At 34.4% G+C, this 23,060-nt stretch overlaps 1 pseudogene; it reads left to right on the top strand.

The window, feature by feature from the left end:
- Positions 1-3,903: 3,903 nt before the first annotated feature.
- On the top strand, positions 3,904-4,002 carry LOC122100070 (annotated as a pseudogene).
- The last annotated feature ends 19,058 nt before the right edge of the window (positions 4,003-23,060 follow it).

Here is a 23,060-nt window from a genome sequence, read left to right as displayed (position 1 = left end):
TCTCCATACATCTTGGTGAGCAAATGCAAGAACAAGAGAAAAATAATATACTGAAATAGTTTTGCAAAGAATAACTTCACTGTTCGTGATATGGTATCTAAGGAGATTCTTAAGAGAGAAGATAAAAACGGAGTATTTTTTGGTTTCCTCTGAGCATCTTGTTAGCAAAATATATCCTTGAGGTTAAAATTGATTGAAACAAAAAGTGATGGAGTACTTATTTTTCTGGGCAATTTAAACACAAGAAGACTTTCGATGTAAAAGAAAAAAGAAAAAAAATAGCCAAGTATTTGTGTCTCAGCTTCTTGGACTGGTTTTCTGGAGACAAATTTTGCATTAGATTTGTCCTCATTGACATAGATATTGTTTCATGGTAACCAAATGCAAGAGGAAAGTTTAATGGACTCGCTTAGTTAATCAAACAGCATAATCAAAAAATGGCAAATAATATTTAGTGAATTATTTGACCAATTACTTTGCTAGAATAAAGAAGGAAAATGTAATTCAAAATCAATTGACCTAAAATTATGAATAAAAAGTAGTGAAGAGAGATGAGAGAAAAAATAGAGTATTGTTTTTCTATAGTGGAGTAATGGGTTCTTCAGGTTGTTTCTTACATTCCATCTTCACAAGCTATCAGTTGTGGCTCAGTACTGGAGTATCCAGTTCAGACAAAGAGAACTCACAGAAGAAAGATAATATTTGCAGCAGATGTAGGTGATTTATAACCTTAGATAATCTATTTAAATCTGTTCAGAATCCTCCTCTACGCCAAACTGCCCTCTTGGAACAGTTTTGTTTGCTTTTACCAAGACTTCCTCGATTAACTGCTTAAAATTTTTGAGAGCTCATATTCATACTCTCTAGAGATTGCTGTTTGGTTGTGATTTTTTGTGTTTTTGTTTGTTTTTGTGTTTTTTAACTGAATTTCCAAAGTTTGTGCCAGTGTCTTACAATTAAATATGTCCACCTAATTATCCATTGCTCCTGGATCACAGTGACTCCTTCTATCATTCTCAACCACCCCCTTCTCCAAGATTTATTTCTGATTTACCAATTCGTTTCTCAAATGTGTACATTGAGTATTCTAATTGTACTTGCTCCTTGTTCCATTTTTCATTCATTCTATGTCTTTACTATTATTCCTCTCTGGTTTAAACTTCCTGACAGTCATTCTGTTAAACTGTCTGTTAATACTTTGAAAGGTTTATATACATTCCATGGAGTTTCAGTCCTGCATATACTTGAACTGATGTCAACTTATATTTCCATAATTAATTCATCTGCAGTAACAATTTGCAAGACTGGAGACTTGAAACACCTAGACATGATTATATTATCATCCATTTGAAGAGTAATCTTTAGTCAACAAGAAAGTTTAAAAATGGTTTTGAATGTATTCTTAACTACCAATTTCTATAAATGGCTTTGTACAATGGTGTGTGATTATTTTATTTTACATGGGATAAGACTTTCTACTACCTATAAGTTTTGGAAAAAGAAGAAAACTAACATTTACTACTATAGAGGAATATGATAGAAATAGAAGATAGATTTGGTCACATCTCAGATGAGTACCCATATTCAAGCCTTGAAGACATATTTCTTACTATGTTAGTCAGAGGGAAAACAAAACAACATATGATAAGGCAAGTATTTGTGACTTTTTAAAATGTCCCTTATTAAGTGATAAAATTTACTTTATTAGCTAACGTTTGGGGTTGAAATATGGGAGGTTGATCTATTTAACAAATTTCTGAAAGGCACCTACTGAACAACACAAATGATGCGTGGTACTATTTCTACACTTTAATGAATGGTTGAACCTGTTAGGCATTAGTGCTGGGTAAATAAATCAACTCTATTGTAACTTGCTCCCTAATACTTGAAAAACTTGTAATGTCACTAAGGGTCATCTGCTTATCAAATGTAATTTTGTCAAGTGTGATTTCAAAAAGTTTATTTGAAAAGGAATACACTTTCAGGAGATTAAATGTAGGTTGGTTTGAGAATGACAACATTTTTATATTACAGAACCAAGTTGTACTAAAGTACCAGTGTTTTGAAGCACAAACAATCTTCTCAATTAGTGTTTTGCTGAATTACATTTGACCTCTAAGTCAAGTTTTCCTGACCTTGGTAGATCAATCACGGATCTGTCCTTCCAGGAATTATTTTTTGGGCCCACTTATGCTAGACTGAAATATTACATTAATCATTAGGGGAGTGGTATTAAAAATAATCTTGTGACACTTTCTGATCTTGTTCATTCATATGAGCTGGTCATCTGTAAATTGAGTTTGAAATACAATACTTTCTCTCGATTCTGTGACCTCATCTTTCATTTTAAATTGCCTTCCATTACACAATTGCTTGCTGCCAATTCTTGTGTCTCAAGGAAATGGGGCCCTGAAATATTATAAGAAATGAAAAATTGGGATGGATTTTCAGTTACTTTCTGCTGGCATGTTGCATAAGCCTAGGTGAGAAGTCTTGCCCCTGTTATCTGATGATGCAGGGAACTCAGCCATAAGATACTATGACCAATGGGTCTATAGAAGAATAAAGCCTTTTAGATATCATATCAGCACAATTGGAGTGTAAGCTGTAGGAATGCTTCAGAATTGTGGGCAAAAACATTTTGGGACCAGCGAGTTAAAATAATAAACAGAGCATCAGAGTAAAATCTCTTACAGATTAGAGGAAAACAACATTGATTTTTAACAATGTGAATTCAGAAGACCACGAAAACTTAGAAGATCTCACAAGTTTATACCAAAGACATTGCATTGATCCTTTTTATATTCTAATATATATTCTAAACTTAATTATTTATATTTCAATTCTATTTATTGGAATAAATAAATATCAATTTATTTGTCAAATTATCAATTGATTTTAGTAAGTTTCACTGTGTGAAATATAAATTCAGCACATATAAATATAAAATATATAATTATAGATAATATAATAAAAAGGGGCACATGTTTTGCATTGTTCTGTTGTGGTTAGAGGATCAAAAGCAACTCTGTTTTAAAGTATTATTCCATTATCTCTACCTCAGTGTTTGGTAGAGTTAGACTTAAACCTTTAACTTTTGTAGATTTACAGACTGGAGGCAAGAGGAAACATTACCAATTTAAGGCCTAATAACAAGGAGAAACATATGGGCTTCTCCTGGAGCTATGAAAATATTTGGTGATAGAAAGGCAGTAGTGTAAGTTCCTGCCTGGTTGGAAGGTAGACAGGCCAGGAAATTAGTTAATCATGCATATGAACAATTTTTTCACCTTCTTGGCTTTAGCAACTGTTGAAATGGTAGGTATAATAAACAATTATATTTTGATAAAAACCTTCTAGTCTGAGCAGTTCTGTCTGAAATGTTCAACTTTCTAGGATCCCTTGTAACTAAGAGTTGTTTTGTTCAAGTAAGACAATTTATGCTGTCAAGGTAAGATATTCTGGTTGATCCTACATGGAAGAAGGGTAAAGTGTCAGGTAGACATTTGTGCAAATAAGACTTCATTTGGGAAAATTTCAGCTGCAGAAGTTTAGAAGGAGCTCTTAATAAGGCTAACTTTGAATCCATTAGCTCCACAGAGCTAACTCAGTTGGATAAATAAATACTTGAAAAAGCCATCCCCTTTGGACCTAGCTTAAAATGCTTCAAAGTATGATTAAATCTAAAATGAAAAAGATTTAAAATAGTCGTTGACAAAAAATTGCAAATGTAAGCAATCGACTGAACAATATAATTATTTTCCATTATACACAGAATTTTAGGGAAATAAGATCAGTAGCATTGTTAGGAACATCAAGGTTTCCTTGTTACAAATAGGCACCCAAGGATATAATCCTCTATAAATATTGTATCATTAACTATCTAAATTTATAAGACATTACATGCTTCAGCAGCACATATACCCAAATTACAACAATACAGAGATAAACATGGCAATTGCACATGATGATATGAAAATCTGTGAATTATGCCATATTTTTCATTCTTCACATGCAAGAAATGGAAAACAATTATTAAAAAGTTGATTACAAAATTACAAGTGTAACAATACATGTAATTCATATATATAAGTTAGTTTGACATCAGTGTATTAAATCTTCACCTTAGAAAGGCCTTTACATAGCATAATCTTAACAAAACTTTTAAAATTCGACAACATTGTCATTTTATTCCAAAGAAATATACTATAAGCACCTAGTAAAAAAGGAATCTTAAACTGTTTCTGTATGGAACGCAATCTGAAAGGACACATTTATTAATGAACCTATATATTATAAAACAATGTAGTATTCAAAGACATATCTAGGAAAGAATAAAATAGATTATGGATATTATACAAACAGAATACAGAATATTTTAAAGTATAATTTTTCAGATAAACACCAGAAATATCTTTAGTTTCTTTAGTACTCTCTTCAACAGATAAATTAAAATTATTTCTGATTAAAAAAAGCAAAAACTCGAGGGGGGACCAAGATGGCAATGGGGAAGTAGCAGAATGCCACAGCTTTCCCCAACCAAAAAGAGAATTCAAGTTCCAACGTTTAATCTCCCCAAGAGACCGACAACAACAAAAAGACCAACATCCATTGAAAAACAGGAGGCAGAAAAACAAAAAAATAAAGAGTTAAACAGAAGAATTTCACAACAGAGAAGCATGAACACCCCTCCTCCAACATCTATTGGCCTCACAGCAGAGTGCCAAGCCATGGCCAGCCCGCCTGGTGGGAGCTGCCGGTGTCCCAGAGACACAGGGGGCTGTTTGCAGATCACCTGCACCAAAGCCCCCTGACGTACCAGTGTCAGACCTGCTAATCATGACGACTGAAGAAACCTCTGAGCAGGGAACTTACACGAACATCCCACCCCTACCCCTCACTCTCCATTTGAGCAGAGAGGCTCCATGCCACCAAAGCAACTCTGCCCCATGGCAGGAACCCCAGAGATACATGAGATGCCCACAGAACACCAGAGCAGAAGAACTGAAAGGAACTGGTGTTGATCCGGAGAGCGCAAACAGAAACAAACCCTGCACAGAGGCCCCTCCCCTACCCCTCGAGTGCAGGCCGGAGGCCCATCCCGTGTAGTGGACCCAAATAGCGTCAATGGAGGCAGTGACAGAAGAGAAACACATAGAGCCAACACCTCTCAGCCCAGCCAAAACCACCTCAATGGAACTCTGACTGCAAGGAAACCAGCAACATACATTACACAGAAACAACTAGCACCAGGGTGAGTACCCTTCAGGGGACAGTGTATTCCTCAAGGGAGACCAGAGCTAGTGGGAATCCCCCAACCCCCTACCCCAAAACCTGCACCACAGGACCCACTAAAACCAGAAACTGTTCAAGAGCTCCACTAGCCCATAGAGCACACTCAGCTGGCCACGCTAGAACAAGAGAGACCCTGGAAGGGAGCTTAAACTCCCAAGACAGGAACAGCACCACTGGGTCAAGACACCCAACGGTGGAAGAAATTTGAACTGTGCACTCCAGGCTGTGTAATCTAGGTGGGATACACAGCAGCACAGGTCCAACCGGTGTGCCCCAGGCTGGGGGCCGGGACCAGGCCTGGGGATCCGGTGCCTGAGCAACATAACCACCTCCTCCCAACTGAAATCAGAAGCTGAGCATACGCCTCAGCAAAGGGGAGAAAAACAGGGAAGAGCAGCCCTTGGGAATCATGCCTGTGACAGCAAAAGACCCGGGGGGGTTCAGGACAAGAGGAGCCCAAACCCCACAAGAAACCTACCCATATATTCTAGGCTGGGAATTGGAAAGCACAGGCCGCCAGCACCTGATAATAGTCAGGAGCTTAGTCTGGTAAGGTGACTCAGCAGTACAGTGCTTGTCTTAGGTGCAGGAGGCCCTGGATTTGATTCCTCAGCAACACATAAGCAGAAAGGGCCAGATGTGGTGCTATGGGTCAAATGGTAGGGTGCCAGCCTTGAGCTGAGGGACAGCACCCAAGCCTAGAGTTCAAGCCCCAACTAGCCATAAAAGTAAAACAAAACAAAACATCAGGAGCCCATAGCAGATTCCACCATCTGGGAGAGTACATCCAGCACATCCGAACTTGACAAGAGCACCTGTAGGAACAAACAGGAGCAGTCTAAGCTGCTCAACCCTTCTAAGGGCTGGAACTGCCAGTGATCTACAGCAGAGAGCCGAGAAGCCTGTGTGGGTCAGACCAGCAGCTGGAGGTCGGCCCCCAACAGAACCGAGATCAGGTACAGACTCTCTCTACCAGCACAGAAACAGTAACCAAGCAAAGACAGACACCTATTGACCAAGAAAAAATTTCAGATTAGTCTGAAAAAATCCCTGAATCCCCATGAGAAAATCACAGGGAAAGATTACAAGGTTTATCAACACCTAGGATAGCAACCTATCTCTAAATGCCAGCAGCAACCCAGGGGATAGCCCCAGTGGGAGCAAAGTAGGAATGGAAGACAAACACTACATTCAAGAGATGCTGTAGGCAATGACTCAAGAAATAAAGCGAGAAATAGACCAGAAATTGAAAGAAAAAAGGGTCGAAATTTTGAAAGGCATGCAAGAGATCAAACAGGAGAAGCACGCAAAAACAGAGGCAGCTCACACCTCACTAAGCCATGCGGTAAGTGACAAAATAGAGGCAGTACACACCTCATTAAAAGGTGAGATTAGTATTTTGAAAATCAACATTGAATCCATAAATGAGTCCATTTCCTCCATGCAAACGACAATGGAAGCCACAGTTAACAGAATGAACAAAATGGAATGCAGAAGACAGAATACATCAACTGGACCAAAAAATGACAGATATGGAAAAATCACTTAAATTATGCCAAAGGGAAATTCAAGAGCAAGCAGATAGTGCCAAGAAATTTAACCTTCATATACGAAGGTGAAGAATATCAAAGCAAGGGAATGCAACACCTATTCCACAAGATAATTGGTGAAAATTTTCCCCATCTCAAAAAAAAATAAATCTTACCTACATAACGGAAGCATATAGAACACCTAACAAGCAGGATGCCAGGAGAAATACTTCTAGACACATCATAGTATAAATGATAGATCTGAATGATAAGGAAACAATCTTGCATGCAGCAAAAATGAAGGAGCTATACTACAACAGGAAAAATATTAGAATCACTACAGATCTCTCCACACAAACACTGAATGCAAGAAAGGCCTGGGAAAGTACCATATGGGCCCTGAGAGCCAATAACCGCCAACTCAGACTGATATACTCGGCAAAGCTAGCATTCACATTCCATGGAGAACTGAAAATTTTTAATAGCAAATTAAATTAATACATAAACATTAAGCCAGCATTCGAAAGACTAATAAGAGGTGGAACACAACCTGAGAAAAGAACCAGGAACAGGGACCTGCACCCAGACAGGCATTAATAGAAGTCTATCTGAGCAAGCACAGGAGGAAAGGAAAGAAGAAAAACAGTGACCATAATGCATCTCTCCATACTATCTCTTAAGATTAACGGGTTAATTCACCAAGAAAAAGAAAAAGAACTGCAGATTGGATCCTAAAACATGACCCATCCATCTGTTGCCTTCAGGAGACCCACCTCTAAGCCAAACATGCAAACAAACTCGGAGTGAAGTGTTGGAAAAGGATCTACCAATCAAATGTCCCTAGTAAGAAAGCAGGTGTAGCAATCCTGATATCGGACAAAATAAACTTGTCATTAAAATCAATACAAAAAGACAAGGATGGACACTACATATTAATACAGGGAACAATACAAGAGGAGGATATTACCATCATCTACTTACATTCCCCAAACATTGGTGCACCCAAATATGTTAAGCAAATACTCTCAAACTTACAGAATAAAATAGATCCAATATGATAATACTAGGAGACTTTAACACCCCACTCTCACCAAAGGACTGGTCTACCAACCAGAGGATTGGCAAAGAAGCTAGCGAATGAAGTGAGGCCATACTTCAAGCAGTACTGACATTTACCAAGTATTTCACCCTAAAAACAACACAGTACACATTCTTTTCAGCAGCTAGTGGTACTTTCTCCAAAATAGACTATATCATAGTTCATGCAAGGAACTTAAGCAAATTCAAGGGGATTGACATAATCCCCTGTATCCTATCTGACCATAATGGAATCAAGCTAGTTCTCAATAACAAAGCATACTGCAGAAATTACTCAAATACATGGAAATTGAACAGCACACTTCTAAACAATGTCTGGGCAATGGAAAACATTAAAGAAAAACTTAAAAATTTCTACAACTCAATGAAAATGAAAATACCTCATAAAGAAACTTGTGGGACACAGGAAAAGCAGTCCTGAGGGCCAAAGTTATTGCCCTCTGTGCCCACATCAAGAAAATAGAGACAGACCAAGAAAATAATCTCATGTTGCAATTAAAACAGCTAGAAAAACATGAAAAAATGGAACCTAAAGTTACTAGACAGAGCCAGATAACCAAACTAAGAGCGGAGATTATTGAAATAGAGATTTGGAGAATCATAGCCAAAATTAACCAAACAAAACACTGGTTGAAAAAAAATAAAATTGATAGACATTTGGCAAGATTAAAAAAGAAGAGAGGAAACCCATATTAACAGGATGAGTGATGCCACGGGAAAAATCTCAACACGTACCCAAGATGTCCAAACAATTTTAACAGACTACTTTCAAAAGTTATACTCTCTAAAGAAAGAAAACCTGGCAGAAATGGATGCATTTTCAGAGAAATACAAATTGCCCAAATTGAGCAAAGAAGAAGTAAGTCAATTAAATTAGCCAATATCCTACAATGAGATACAGGAAGCAATCAGAAGTCTTCTAACAAAAAAAAAGCCCAGGACAAGATGGATTCACAACAGAATTCTATAAGAACTTAATAGAAGAACTAATACCTATACTCCTCAAGCTCTTCAAAGAAACAGAAAAGGAGGGACCTATACCAAACTCATTCTAAGATACCAATAGCACACTCATCCCCAAACCAGGAAAAGACTGAACCAAAAAAGAACTACAGGCCAATTTCCTTGATGAACACAGATGCAAAGATCCTTAACAAAATTCTAGCTAACAGAATCCAGAAACACATTAACAAAATACACTAAAACCAAGTAGGCTTCATCTCAGAGATTCAGGGATGGTTTATCATACGTAAGTCAATAAATGTAATCCAACACATCAATAGAGCCAAGGTCAAGAATCACATGATTATCTCCACAGATGCAGAAAAGGTTTTTGATAAAACTCAACATTCATTCATCCTAAAAGCTCTGGAGACAATAGGAATAGAAGGAACATTTCTTAAAACATTAACAGCCATTTACAACAGACCAATAGCTAAACTATACTTAATGGGAAAAAGCTACAACCAATTCTCTTAAAATCATGAACAGGATGCTCACTGTCTCTACTCCTGTTCAATATAGCCCTGGAATCTTTAGCCAGGTCAATAAGGCAAGAAAAAACATTAAAAGTATCTGAATAGGGAAAGAAGAAATTAAACTATCCCTTTTTGCAGATGACATGATACTATACCTTCACGATCCCAAAAACTCCATCTCCAAACTCTTAGAAATCAAAAATCACTTCGGCAAGGTAGCAGGATACAAAAATCAATCCAATAAAATCAGTTGCTTTCTTGTACACTGACAATGTAGAAGCAGAAAGGGAAATAAAGGAAAGCAACCCCATTCACAATAACCTCCCCCAAAATAAAATATTTAGGAATTAACCTAACCAAAGATGTAAAAGAACTATTTAATTAAAACTATAAAAATTTAAAGAAAAAAATTACAGAAAACACTAGGAAATGGAAACACCTCCCAAGCTCTGGGATAGGCAGACAATATAGTGAAAATGGCAATACTGCCCAAATTAATATACAAATTCAATGCAATTCCTATTAAAATCCCAAGGATGTACATCTCTGAAGTACAGAAAACAGGCCAAAAAAATTATATGGAACCACAAAAGACTTAGAATATCCAAAACAATTCTAGCGAATAAAGACAACATGGGAGGGAAATCCATGCCTCACTTCAAACTCTACTATAGAGCGATAATAACAAAGACAGCATGGTACTGGCACAAAAACAGACCCGATGACCAATAGAATAGAATAGAAGATCCAGAAATAAATCCACATGCCTACAGTCAGCTGATATTTGACAAAGGGACCAAAGACCAACAGTGGAAGAAACAGAGCCTCTTCAACCACTGGTGCTGGGAAAACTGGGCGGCCACATGCAGAAGAATAAAAGTGGACCCCAGCATATCACCATACACCAACATCAACTCAAAATGGATTAAAGACCTTAGCATTAAACCTGAATCTCTGAAACCACTGCAGGCAGAGTAGGAGAGACATTTGAACTTATAGGCACAGGAAAGAATTTCCTGAACAGAGACCCAGGGTCACAACAAATTGGAGTGAGACAAGACAAATGGGACTAACTTAAATAAAAAGCTTCTGCATAGCTAAAGCTATGGCAACCAAGCTAGAAAGACAACCAATTAATTGGGAAAAAATATTTACCAGCAATATATCTGACAAGGGGTTAATATCCAGTATATACAGGGAACTCAAGAAAATAGGCCCTCCCAAACCAAACAAACCAATTAGTAAATGGGCAAGGGAACTAAAGAGAGACTTCTCAGAAGAAGAAATAAAAATGGCAAAGAAACACATTAGGAAATGTTCACCATCCCTGGTTGTGAAGGAAATGTAAATAAAGACAACCATGAGATATGACCTTACCCCAGTCAGAATGTCCCACATCCTCAAGTCAGCCAATGACAAATTTTGGAGGGGATGCGGAGAAAGAGGAACCCTACTACACTGCTGGTGGGAATATACACTTATACAACCACTCTGGAAAACAGTCTGGAGAGTCCTAAGAAAGCTAAATATTGACCTCCCTTATGATCCAGTCATGCAACTTCTAGGCATCCATCCTGAACAACAGCAACCAGTATACAAGGACACATGCACCTCCATGTCTATTGCCGCACTGTTCGTAATAGCCAGGATATGGAAACAACCCAGATGTCCCACCACAGATGAATGGATCCCAAAATTGTGGTATCTATACACAGTGGAATATTATGCAGCCATTAGAAATGACAAAATAATGGCATTTGCAGGGAAATGGATGTAGCTAGAAGGTGATCATGTTGAGCAAGGTAAGCCAAGAGCAAAGAGACAAACAGTACATGGTCTCCCTGATAAGTGGATGTTAAAACCAAAATGTTAGATAATACGACAAAATTAACAGGACTTAAGAAACAAAGGACTTCCACTCATCTGGTTGAATCTGTACTAAATTACCACGTGTTGCTGATCACATTTATGGTATATATGTGTACAATGGAGGGGAACCAGGAAGACGACATAGAACTAGAGGGAATCAGGGAAAAACCCATCAGCTGCACTGGACATTGACCAAAATGAACTAAGCAAGTTAATGGCAGGGATGGGAGGGATGGAACTAGTGGGAAAAACGGAACAGCTGATGTTATGCAAAACAAAAGAAATGTACATACCAACCAGTGTAGAAGAAATAACTATATCGCAAAGCTCATAGAACTCACAAATGTTATAGACTGTGATAGACAATTTGTTCCAGAAATGTTAGAATGTGTTTGTGACTTTAACTGAGCATCACTATCCGACAATACTGTGAAATTAGGGAAATTATGTAACCACTTAATTACAATAAAGAAAGCAAAAACTCTCCAGGAATCATTATAGATATATACAACTAACTCTTGAATACATTTTGACATCAAAGTCAGGCAATTCACTTGGAAGACTTCCATAGAATCCATGAATTGTTACAGTAAGCTATTGTAATTTGGATTGTGAAAATATTTTGTATGGAAACAAAGAATGTAATGGCATTTTTGAAATTTAAGAAACTTAACCGAATCATTATGACTTAGGAGAGCAATTTATACAGCCTTCCAAAACATCAAAGAGGTAGTGATACATACTTATCCTTTTGGCAATATTAAATACAGTTTCTTCCAAGTTTTTCTTCAGACCTGATTTGACATAATGGTTCAACAGAAGCAGATCCAACATGTCTTTGCTATCTCTATTCCCAGCAGCAAGATGCAAGGGGGCCATTGGTATCTGCATCATGATGAAGTAAGAAAAAAGCCACTCTAGTATTATTCCACATATAAGCACTGCGCAGGGTTGTCTAGCCATCTACAGTTATTGCATGAATATCTGCCACTTGAACCACCAACTCACGGACAGTGTCTAAAAAAAGTGTCCACTGTAGGTTTCCTGATGAGTATTTGTATACTCATCGTCATCTCTAGTATTCACATGAGTGGTCTTTTTGGAAAGTATTCTCCGCACTGTAATAACCTGATTATTTTCAGCAGCCCAAAGAAGAAATTTGCATGGATCCTTCATTTTTTTCTTGCAATTGATACCATTCCTCACTTTTTCATCATGTTCCTCGTCTTCATCAGAATTGTCTAACCAGAGACTTTGAGTGACACTGGGAATGAGGTGTCCATGTATTTCCTTAATAGTCCAGGTTATTTGAACTGTTCAGAAAAATCAAGTGAATTTTCTGCATCTGTTTTTTCACCATGATTTATTTTCCTTTTTTCCATTTTTACTATTTGAAATTATTCTAACTGGAGAGTAGGGAATTGATGGAGATCAGAGGAAAGATTTTCCTCCGTATTCAAAGATACAGACTGAAAATAAGGACCAGTGGTGTCTTCATGTGCATCTTATTCTAGGAATGAGAAAAGATGAAGTAATGCCAATAATGCCTTATATATAAATGATTTGGTAAATGGCAGAGTAGAAAGTAAAATAATGCAACCAAAAATATAAAAGCAAAATAAATTAGGATAATTATAGAGCAATCCTATTATCTATGAGAAACATTAAAGAGAGAGGAAGAGGGACAGATGTGCAATGACCTAGATAGCCACAAATGCATGCCTCTGATCAATTTATAGAGCAAACAGAATTTTATTTTATGTTTAAAAAAGATGGAAATAGAATTTATGTATTTATTTGAATTTTGTAAATACATTTTTAGCAGTCTACATGAAGAGACGTAGGTTTAATTATATTCCAGACTAGAATCTAAATCCTTGAAAATTCTAGGAACAGATCTGAATGAAATCAGTTGATTCACACTTTTCATGTACAATGAAGGAATAGGTCCAGTCTATGAAAGCAGCAAGAGAAGGCAGGCCGATTGTATCTGTGACAAAACTTTGTGTAAAATAGTATTGAGCATTACTTACTGTTGATCCACTTGCACTGGAAGCATGATTCTGAACAATTGCTTGCTGATTTTCAACTATTGCTTTGATCATTATATTCTCCAAAAAGAAAAAGTGAGATTTAATTGATAGCAAAAATTATTAATACATTTTGATTTCTCATTATGCACCTTCAATCATTGAAAGCACATGAAGACAATAGACAGGCCTACATTATTAGATGAAAACAAGTGTCTTTAAAAAAAACAAGGAATGTAAGTAGTCATGTAAAGGACTTCTATTTTAGTACTACATTATATATTTTGTTTCTAATGTTGGGTATGAATAAATAATGGATCCATTAGAAAGCTCTATCTGGCTTTTTGTTGAAAATAACTTTCTTTGTAAGATCATATCTATTCACACTAAGAGGTAATCAACCCAATATTTATCAAGTTTGAATATCCTATCATATTGACGGTAAATAGGTATTGATTTTATGCTTGTTAGATATTCCTTTCAAAAACAAGCAAACAAAAAGCATGTGTCATCTCCAGATAGTGGATGTATCTGAAGTTGTTTTGTACATGCAAAGGGCTAATGGCTCTTTTGTGGGAGTAACTATGGCAACTTAACAAATAAGGCTTTTCGAATATTTTTTCCAACATAAATAACATCCCAAAGCGAGTCTTGCAATTTCTGAAAACCCTTTAGTATTATTTCAGTTCATTGACTATAGAGCTAAAGACATTTCTGAAATAAATATTAAGATCTGAAAATGTAAGTGGGTATATTGGCTTTTTTATGCATCATCTTATGAAAATCCAGTTTTTATGAAACTAAATGAAATAGAATAAAAGTATGTAAGTGAATTTGGTAAGCTAATTATTAGTATAACTGTTTTCTATTAACACAGTCCTTTGAATATAGATGATGCAGTTAAATTATTTCCTTTGTGTTTCTGTACTTCAGTTATTTTTCGTATCATTGTAGTTATGGGAGTGAATTTGTAGTATAAATAAAGGTCCTTTAAAATGATTAGGATTAATCTTGTGCTTTGTGTCCTACTCCCAAGAAAATGAGTTATTTTCAAGTGTTAATGGTTTATAATTGAATCTTCATATCATAAGAAAATTTTAAAAATTTAGTAGTATGATGACTTTTTAAACCAATAGTATCGACAAGTTGGAGAGTCTTTAATTCATGCTTAGGTCTTGGTGTCTATGATTTTTAACCTCTTGTTCCTTAACATTAATGAGAGTTCAGACTGCATTTTGGGGTATATGAAAGGTAAAATATTTATCTGACATCAAAGGTGATTTTTATATGAGTCTTGCTTTAATAACATTTTAAAGTAGTACATTTCCCTCAGAATGTTGGGTATAAAAAGCAATCAAAATACTTCTAATGGTAAACAACCTAGGTGAGCTACAATGTGGAAATGATTGGTCCATAACACCTGCAATCTGTTTCCATCAGGAATTGGGCAGGACACTCTTTTGTTATGACTGTGTTAAACAGAGATGGGGTCCCCAAGCAGTGCAGTGTTGAGTGAAGGGATAGAATATGATTTCTACTATTTTGAGCTAGAAATCAAGAATGTTATACTTTAGCAGTTCCTTTCAACAGGGATGTATAAATTGATTATGAACTTGGAGTTTTCATATTACAGGTACCTATTTTCTAACAAAGATAAAGTCAAATATTAGAGTGTACACAGTAATTCTGGGAAATTTTCCTAGAATTAGTAGACGAAGTGCTGGCATTTTAGTCATAAAATAAAATGATTTGACACAGCGGAAGATGGGTCTCAGGCTAACACTTACCATGTGTGCAATGCTGTACTAGTAATTCCAATTCTGAAGACTTCAATAACATCATCCGAGAATTAAAAATGGAAGTAGTTCAAATTCTTGTGATTATTTTGAGGATTGAGTTAGATACAATAGGTAAAGTACTTGGAAAAACTATCATTCAGCATTTGATACTTTCTACCTGTTATTTTATCATGTGATGAAGTCTAACATTTTTACTGTGATTTTTATATTGTGTCTATTTACAATATGCAATGTGATATATTGATATTCATTGCATTGGTCAGTTTTTTGACATTAAGAGGAAAATACATGCAAAGAAAATTTCTGAAGAGGAAACTATTATATTGATTCATGGTTTAAGAGAATGCAGTTTAAGATCAGATGTCTCCATTGTTTTTAATTATGTTTTTATTAAATAGTTGTTCAAAGGAATTTCCATTCCACAAATCAGTTTATACGTACAATGGATCTTTACATAACTTTCCCATACCCTCCCAAATCTCACCCCACTTTCATCTTTTCTGGTTTCATACTATCTGCATTGAATATTGTGCCTTCACTCTCTTCGTCCATAACTCTCTTTATTTCTTCCCTTTGACTTCCGCTCACATCATCCAAGTGATAGATTGCTGGTATTCATTTTGTTGGATTAAAAGTTCAATTTTATAAGAAATTACACCTTTTAAATACTCCTCTGCAAATAGCATGCTTTGGTTAATACTGTTGTGTAATTGTAACCCCTCTGTATGGTATTTTCACTATAAAAAAATCTCAGTTTTATGGTCAATAGATTTTGAAAAGGATGCCATGACTTTATGAAATAAAAATAGAATCTTAAATGGGTGTAGTACCACTATTGCCTCCCTAGATTTAAAAAAAGTTCTTAAACTACTACCTCAATCCTTATACAAAAATTTTAAAAAAATTAAATAAAAAATGATTATCAAACTAAATGTGAGATGTAAAAACATATAAACATAAACATAAAAATTCATGGCATTGGATCATTAAAGGTTTCTAAAATATGACATGGAAAGCATTATTGGGTAAAGAAAAGCAAGAATAAACTGGATAATATCAACTTATAATCTTTCATAATTCAAAGGACAATATAACAGAAGTGAAAACATATCTAACAGATAGAGGACACATATTTGTTAATGCTACAATGTTAATGCTACAATGATTCTGAGTCTAATTATTTTTATATCTTCTAATTTTATATAACTTTATCCCAAATGGAATATTTCTTTAAAAAACATATGCAAATAGTAGGAGCATGTGAAATAAGTTCCTCTTTCTTATCCAAGAATAAATAAAGAGAAAACTCACTAGTAGGACCATAATATAAAAAGATGACACAAAATATAATAATGCACTTGTGGAGAAATTGATATACTACACATGGCGAATCAATTGTATAATACTTCAATCATTAAAGCAAGCAAGTATTCAAAAGGTCAAAGAGAATTGACTAGGTTCTATCCATTACATGTCTATGTATGTATTAAAGAGAAGTAAAAAACTTGTTTGGACAGGGAATGTAGTTATTGAGAATGCACTTAAATACTTTGCGTGAGATCCTGGAAATAATCCATAAAACAAATTTTGAAAAGGCTCACTATAGGGGATGTATGCTGGACAAATTCCTGTAAATGAATTGTATATCTACTTTAAATGTCTGTTCTAAAATTTACAGCATTTCTATTTGAAGAAAAGCAAATTTGTGAAAATTATGCTTGGAAAACCTATGATCGTAAATTCACTTCCAAAGCACTAAAATGCATACAATAAAAGGAGATAATATATTTCAAGTGAATTACATGTCAGCAATAAAAAAACTATTGTTAAAATACTTCACACAAAATGCAGAATACCTAAAAAGGTATTTTCTGTGTTTGCTTAAAAACTTTGTAAACTGCAACATTTAAAACAATAATATGATTTCTGTTCATTTTGAGGATTTTTGTCTGTTTAATTTGAGTTTATTCAGAGATACCTCAATCAAAAAGTGTATGGGATAACTGGAATACCTAGGAATTAAGCAATACTTATAAATAATTGATAACATTTTCTGGAGGAAACTTTTGGCAAATGACAGAAGACACAAATCTATGCATCTGCATCTTATGAAAGCCATATATTAATTGGTCAATCCAATTGTTTTTCTCTACTTTGCTGGAGAAAAAGTATTCTCAAGATAAGAGCCAATAGCAGTGAAAAGAAACAAAATACACTATCATCTTGATTTGTGAAAGCAACAAATGAAATATAATAATTCCACTTAAATGACTCCAATATTAGTATTTATGAAGATGTTCCTGAATGCCAAAATCCATTGAATTTTTGGAATTTTAATTTCTATGAACATATGAAAACTAGAACAAGAAAAGAAATATAGACTTAGAGCCAAACACCCTTGGAATAATTTTCTTAATTGCTTTGAAATTACATAAAAATTGATATTCCTTTCCATTGGAAACATTTTAAAATGCTTTTCATTGATTATAATTCAAATATGAAGCAAGAGTAATTTTATATCATCATTATAAATATCATTCTATTACTATCATAAATTAGAATAACAAACCAGTCCCAATATATTACCTACCCATCATTATCCTTAATTCCTAATCATTACCTAAATATCTTAAACAATCTAAATAGTCATGTCTTTAAATAAACGTAAATATTCTATACTTTTTACTTAACATTTTCCAGTGGCATGTATTCATGTTTCTAAGAAATGTTCAGAGCAGTTAAAAGATGCTTTTGTGAAATTAATGTGATACATTTGGTTGTTGTTGTTGTTGTTTTCTGAAAGGCCTGGGCATTATCCCTAAGCGTTTTTAGGCTCAAGGACAGCAATCTACAACTTGAGGCACAGAGCTAATTCATGTTTTTAGTGGTTAATTGGAGATAAGAAACTAACAAGTACTTTTCTGTCTGGGCCACTTTCAAACATATTTCTAAGATCTCATTACCCAGAATAGGTCGAATTATAAGAGTGAGTCACTGGCACTTGTTTTGATGTATTTTTTTATTTTAATTATGTTTTAAGATTTTTGTTTCACAATAGTGTACATCATTCTACACATAAATTTAGATATATGTATATATTTCTGATGACAATCTCTAAAAATGTATGTCATTCTACACATAACATTAATATATACATATATATGTATATATATATATATATACACATATTTATACATAATATTTCTGAAGACAGACTCCATCTTAAATTTTTTGGTACTATTTTTGACCTTTTACACTTCAAAGATATACAGTCTATTTTGGTAAAAGTTTCCTAGAATAAAATAACTAATATTTCAACAGAAAGTAGAGCTTTTACTTTCAAGGGAATTTTATATATACATATGACATTGTAGTAACATTTACAGTATATTACTTGAAAAAGTTCTGTCCAAACTCTTAAATATTTGTGTGTAATGAGGGGGAGAGAAGAAGTTAATTCATAAAGGTTAGGAATTAGCAATGCTTCAAAAATTTATTCCATAATTTATTATAAGCACATAGTAAAGCTACCTGATATGGTTTAGTTTTTCTCTTTCTTTATTTGTTCAAATTTTTAATATGGATGCATGTACAGTGTTAACATTAAAAATATTAATCAAAAGACAAATAATAGCAAAATCATAGGCACATATAAGACTTTCATTAATTAGCACTTATGATGCTAATAATTTTGAAGAAGATGATGATGATGACCACAGTGTAGCCTGACAATGATAAGGTGATTGAAAAGGAAAAAAAACTTTACACTTCTTTGAAGCTAGATTTCCCATATTGAATACATAGTTATAAACTGAATTGGATTACATACAATAATAACAAGGGGAGAGTTTCAATACCAAGAAATAAAATTACATTAATAGGTAGAGACAGTAAAAACCCTAATGTTATTCCTGCAGTCTCTCTAATGTATACTCACTTTTCTTGGTGGTATTGTGTTCTTATAAATAAAATCATTTACTTCCACATTTTGATGGACTAAGATATAGTTTTCAACTCAGTGTGATTAATTCAAATTACATTCTCTTATAGTATTCAATAACCAATGTTTCCAAATTATATTGAGTATGTCCTTCAGTACAGCTGTAAACACATGACACAATTTACATAATACCACTTACATATCTGTAGTTACCATAAAAGGACAGAGACCATAGAGCCAGGAGTTAAAATTTATTTTTATTTCTTCATGAAACAACTTGTGACTTTATACCAACCAACTGAATTTGACTCTTTCCTTATTTGTAAGCTAAAGTGGAAAATGTGAGGACTCTTCACCTTTTTTTTTCCTTGCTCTAGAATTCAACAAATATTTTTCAACATTTCTGGTAGATTACATCCATTTACAGATGATAAATGTAAGGCCAACAGTCAATGTAGTGAATAAATAATGATACTAGAATTTTGTCTGAGCTCTTCACTCTGTATGCTTACAAAGAGAATAATTTGGTGATGGAGAGGACCAATATGAAAAGACTATGGGGAAAAAAAGCATACTTTGTAAACGGTTGTTTTAGGACTAAGTTTCCAATGATAAATACCTGAAACAGGCTGGTTTCATGGGCATAAACAGGAGTACATAGAAATTGTCTTAGTGACAGAAACTGAGAAAAATCTTAATTATTCATCTTATCTAAGGGGAGGGTAAGAAAGGTAAGAAGAAATCTAAAATGCATCCACATCTCTGGCTGTCAACTGTTAGTTATATTCTTGGTGAAAAGGACTACAGGTGGAAAATATGGACTTAAAGGAAAAAAACTCTCAGTTCTAAGGTTTATGTTAAAGAGATGCGAATATAGGTCTGTTTAGACATCATCAAAATATCCACGACCTTGAATATGCAAAAGAATAATAAAAGCGGGGGCATTATTAAAGGGAGGAGGAAAAGGAAAATTCTGACAAAAGTGTGAGCAACGTGAGCACCAGTGTGGACAATATTGGAAGAAAGATAAATAAGGAAACAAACAAGTAATAAACACAGATTTACAGAAGTAAAGGAAGGAAAGAATTTGCAGGAATATACTGAAGGAAATATGCTATTTGGATTTGAAAAGTAAAAGGACATAGACAACTTCAATAAGAACAGTATTTTGGTGAAAGTCATATTGATAAAATTTTGTGATATGAATGCAAAGCTATAAAATTCTGGATCCATGAATTCAACAGATCCTGTTGGCTTTAAATGCTGGGAACAAGTGCTTTTATCCTGACCTTAGAAGAATTATACAAATATAACTCTCATGAACTTTCCTTAGAGATATTTTGTGAATATTTTTCAAGACTGTTTAGACAGGAGATTAAAGATTGAACTACAGCACAGACAAGCCTAATTTGTCCTACATTTCCAATGAGTTACTCATGTATCCACATCCGTTTGGGATTTTATTGAAATAACTTTAGATTTGTTTGGATATCTTATCAGCCTAATCATCACAAATGTAGGACAAGTAACACCAAGTATTAGGTTAAACATACAGCTTTACTGATGTGACTGAAGACTGCTTATATTGATTCTTCTTTAGAACAGAAAATGCCTCAATAGATATTAACAAATCATAAGTCTCATATACTCTATTGAAATCTAATTCTTGTTAGGGATATCTCCATGCTTAAATAACCCTGTCAATCAACCTGACACAAATTCTTATATGTATGAAGTGCCACAATAAACTTCAAGCTTTTATGGAATGGAAGAGTTCACACATCACCCTCACCATTTAATCCAAATCTTTCATTTTCTCATGCACATTGTCAAATAGGGAAGAATTCTGATATAACAATAATACAATATTGGTTTGAATTAACACAACTTCTAGGATCTAGTGTTAATTTGGTTAGTTACTAATTAGCTCCAAATTTTGTGAATATTTATATTTCTCCTGGGAAAACTAATGAGCTCCAAGCAAATGTCCCTAAGGAGGCTTTCACTTCTAATATCACTGTTTGTTTCAAAATGCTTTAAATTCTACACCCTCTAATGTGGGCATAGGGTTATACTGTGGAACTTTTCTCCTCAGAGAGTGAGTACTACCCTATTGTTTAACATAGACAAAGTACCTTGATACATACACTGGGTGTGTGCAAACAAGAAGTGGTAGTTGAACAATGTTCTTAGTAGTTTATAAAGATGAAATTGAAATAGAGCACCTACGAACTCAAAAGGAATGTACAAAAAAGACAAAGGCACAAAGTAGAATGTGCCAAGGAAATGCTGAATTATAATTTCAAATTATGTACTCACGTTTAAGGGTATGTTCAAAGTACAGCTTCAGACAATGCAGTTAGATATCTTGGGGGGAAAACTGCTTTAAACTATTTTGGGATAATTCTAAAAGTAGAAGCCCCTAACTCTGACTCTAATTAGCCACAACATAATCAACTTAGGGACTATTTTCCAAGTGCAAAGTGCGAAAAAGAGGGCTCATCACACTTAGTGTTCTGGTTGAAGTAATGGCAATCACATAACTTTTCTTATAAGCATTTATTTATTTTGGAGCATCAAAGTAGGAAAATGCCAAGTAAATATTTTCCATGTACCTAAATTAAGTGGGACTTATTATATTGGTCTCTTTTTAACTGGGAAGTTATAGATTATGTCTTTTTATACTCTAACTTGGAACAATGATCTGCTGTCAGTTATTTCTTCTCTTCCTCTTCTATTGCCCTTCCACTTACATAATTTTTATTTAAAGAGACGTACTTGAGCTTTCATTTCTAAATACTTCAAAATTATCTGAATTTCATCATATTTGTGGAAGCCTCCTAAATCTTTCTCAAGGGAATACTTTGTCACTACCATTTTTATCTTATATGATGTCTTTCTGCCAAACTAAGTGCAAGAAATACATTATACTTATCCAGGAATCTCAACACTTGTACCACCATAAAAAACTATCTAACTTAGAAATCATGATTTTAGTATAACTGGGGAGGTGGCATCTGCCATTTTTGAATGACCCTAATGACACTTACATGCAATCATGATTTAAACCAATATGCCGCTCAGAAGATCAACGAATCCATTAAACACACACACGGTGGAATTCTATGCTTCCAATTCATAAGGAAATAGAAAGACTTGGAAAAATCCTACTAAGAAAAATTAGCAAGACACAAAGAAACAGATTCCATGGTTTTCCTCATGTGTAATAATTAGGTAATGTCTAAGATAGTCCTAGCGAATGAGCAGAATGGCTCAATAGCTATGTATATATAACCATTTAAGAGGATGCTGAGCAAAATGAACTCCTAGACATGGAAACAGAGGTTTTTCTTTGTGGTTGTTGTTTTTACTGTACTATGTGATTTCTTTTTTCTTTTGGGTTTTCCCCTATGGTTTATTCCCTGCTGTATTTGATTTCAGTATCCTGTGTATTATATACACATTTATCTTAATTTGGCAAGGGAAGAAGAACAACAAAATGGCGAGACAAAGGATAAAGGGCAAACCAATGCAATAGCAATATTCACAAGACAACATGTAGGATATTCACATTACAACTTGTGAGGGGTATTGGGGTGAAATAAAAGTGTGAGAAAAATGAGGGAGGGAATACAGAGTTCGACTTGTTAGATATTCACTACCTTACAATTACTGCAACCCCTTCTATATATCACCTTGACAATAAAATTAAATTTAAAAATAAGCTACATAAAAATAATTTCACTGTATTTCTATAGTAAATTATATTCTATGTGTATTACATTTTTTAAAAAATTAACAATACTTGGCTTCTAATTTGAATTAATTGCCCCTTTCTTTTTCAGAGCGTCATCAACTTGAATGCTATCAAACTATACAAAATTTTCAGAATATACTTGCCATTACTTAACAAAACATTATTTTAGGATTGTCTCATACTAAATAGAAAATAGTTCACTTCTCTGGAAACTCCTAATTTTTAAAACTGAATATTTGTTAAGAGGACAGAATATATGTGTTCT

The sequence above is a fragment of the Dipodomys spectabilis genome, unplaced genomic scaffold (genome assembly GCF_019054845.1).
Source record: "Dipodomys spectabilis isolate Male_0828 unplaced genomic scaffold, ASM1905484v1 ptg000558l, whole genome shotgun sequence".
NCBI classification, from domain to species: Eukaryota; Metazoa; Chordata; class Mammalia; order Rodentia; family Heteromyidae; genus Dipodomys; species Dipodomys spectabilis.
Note: the sequence above shows the minus strand (reverse complement) of the source record. Positions and strands in the feature narration are given on the sequence as shown.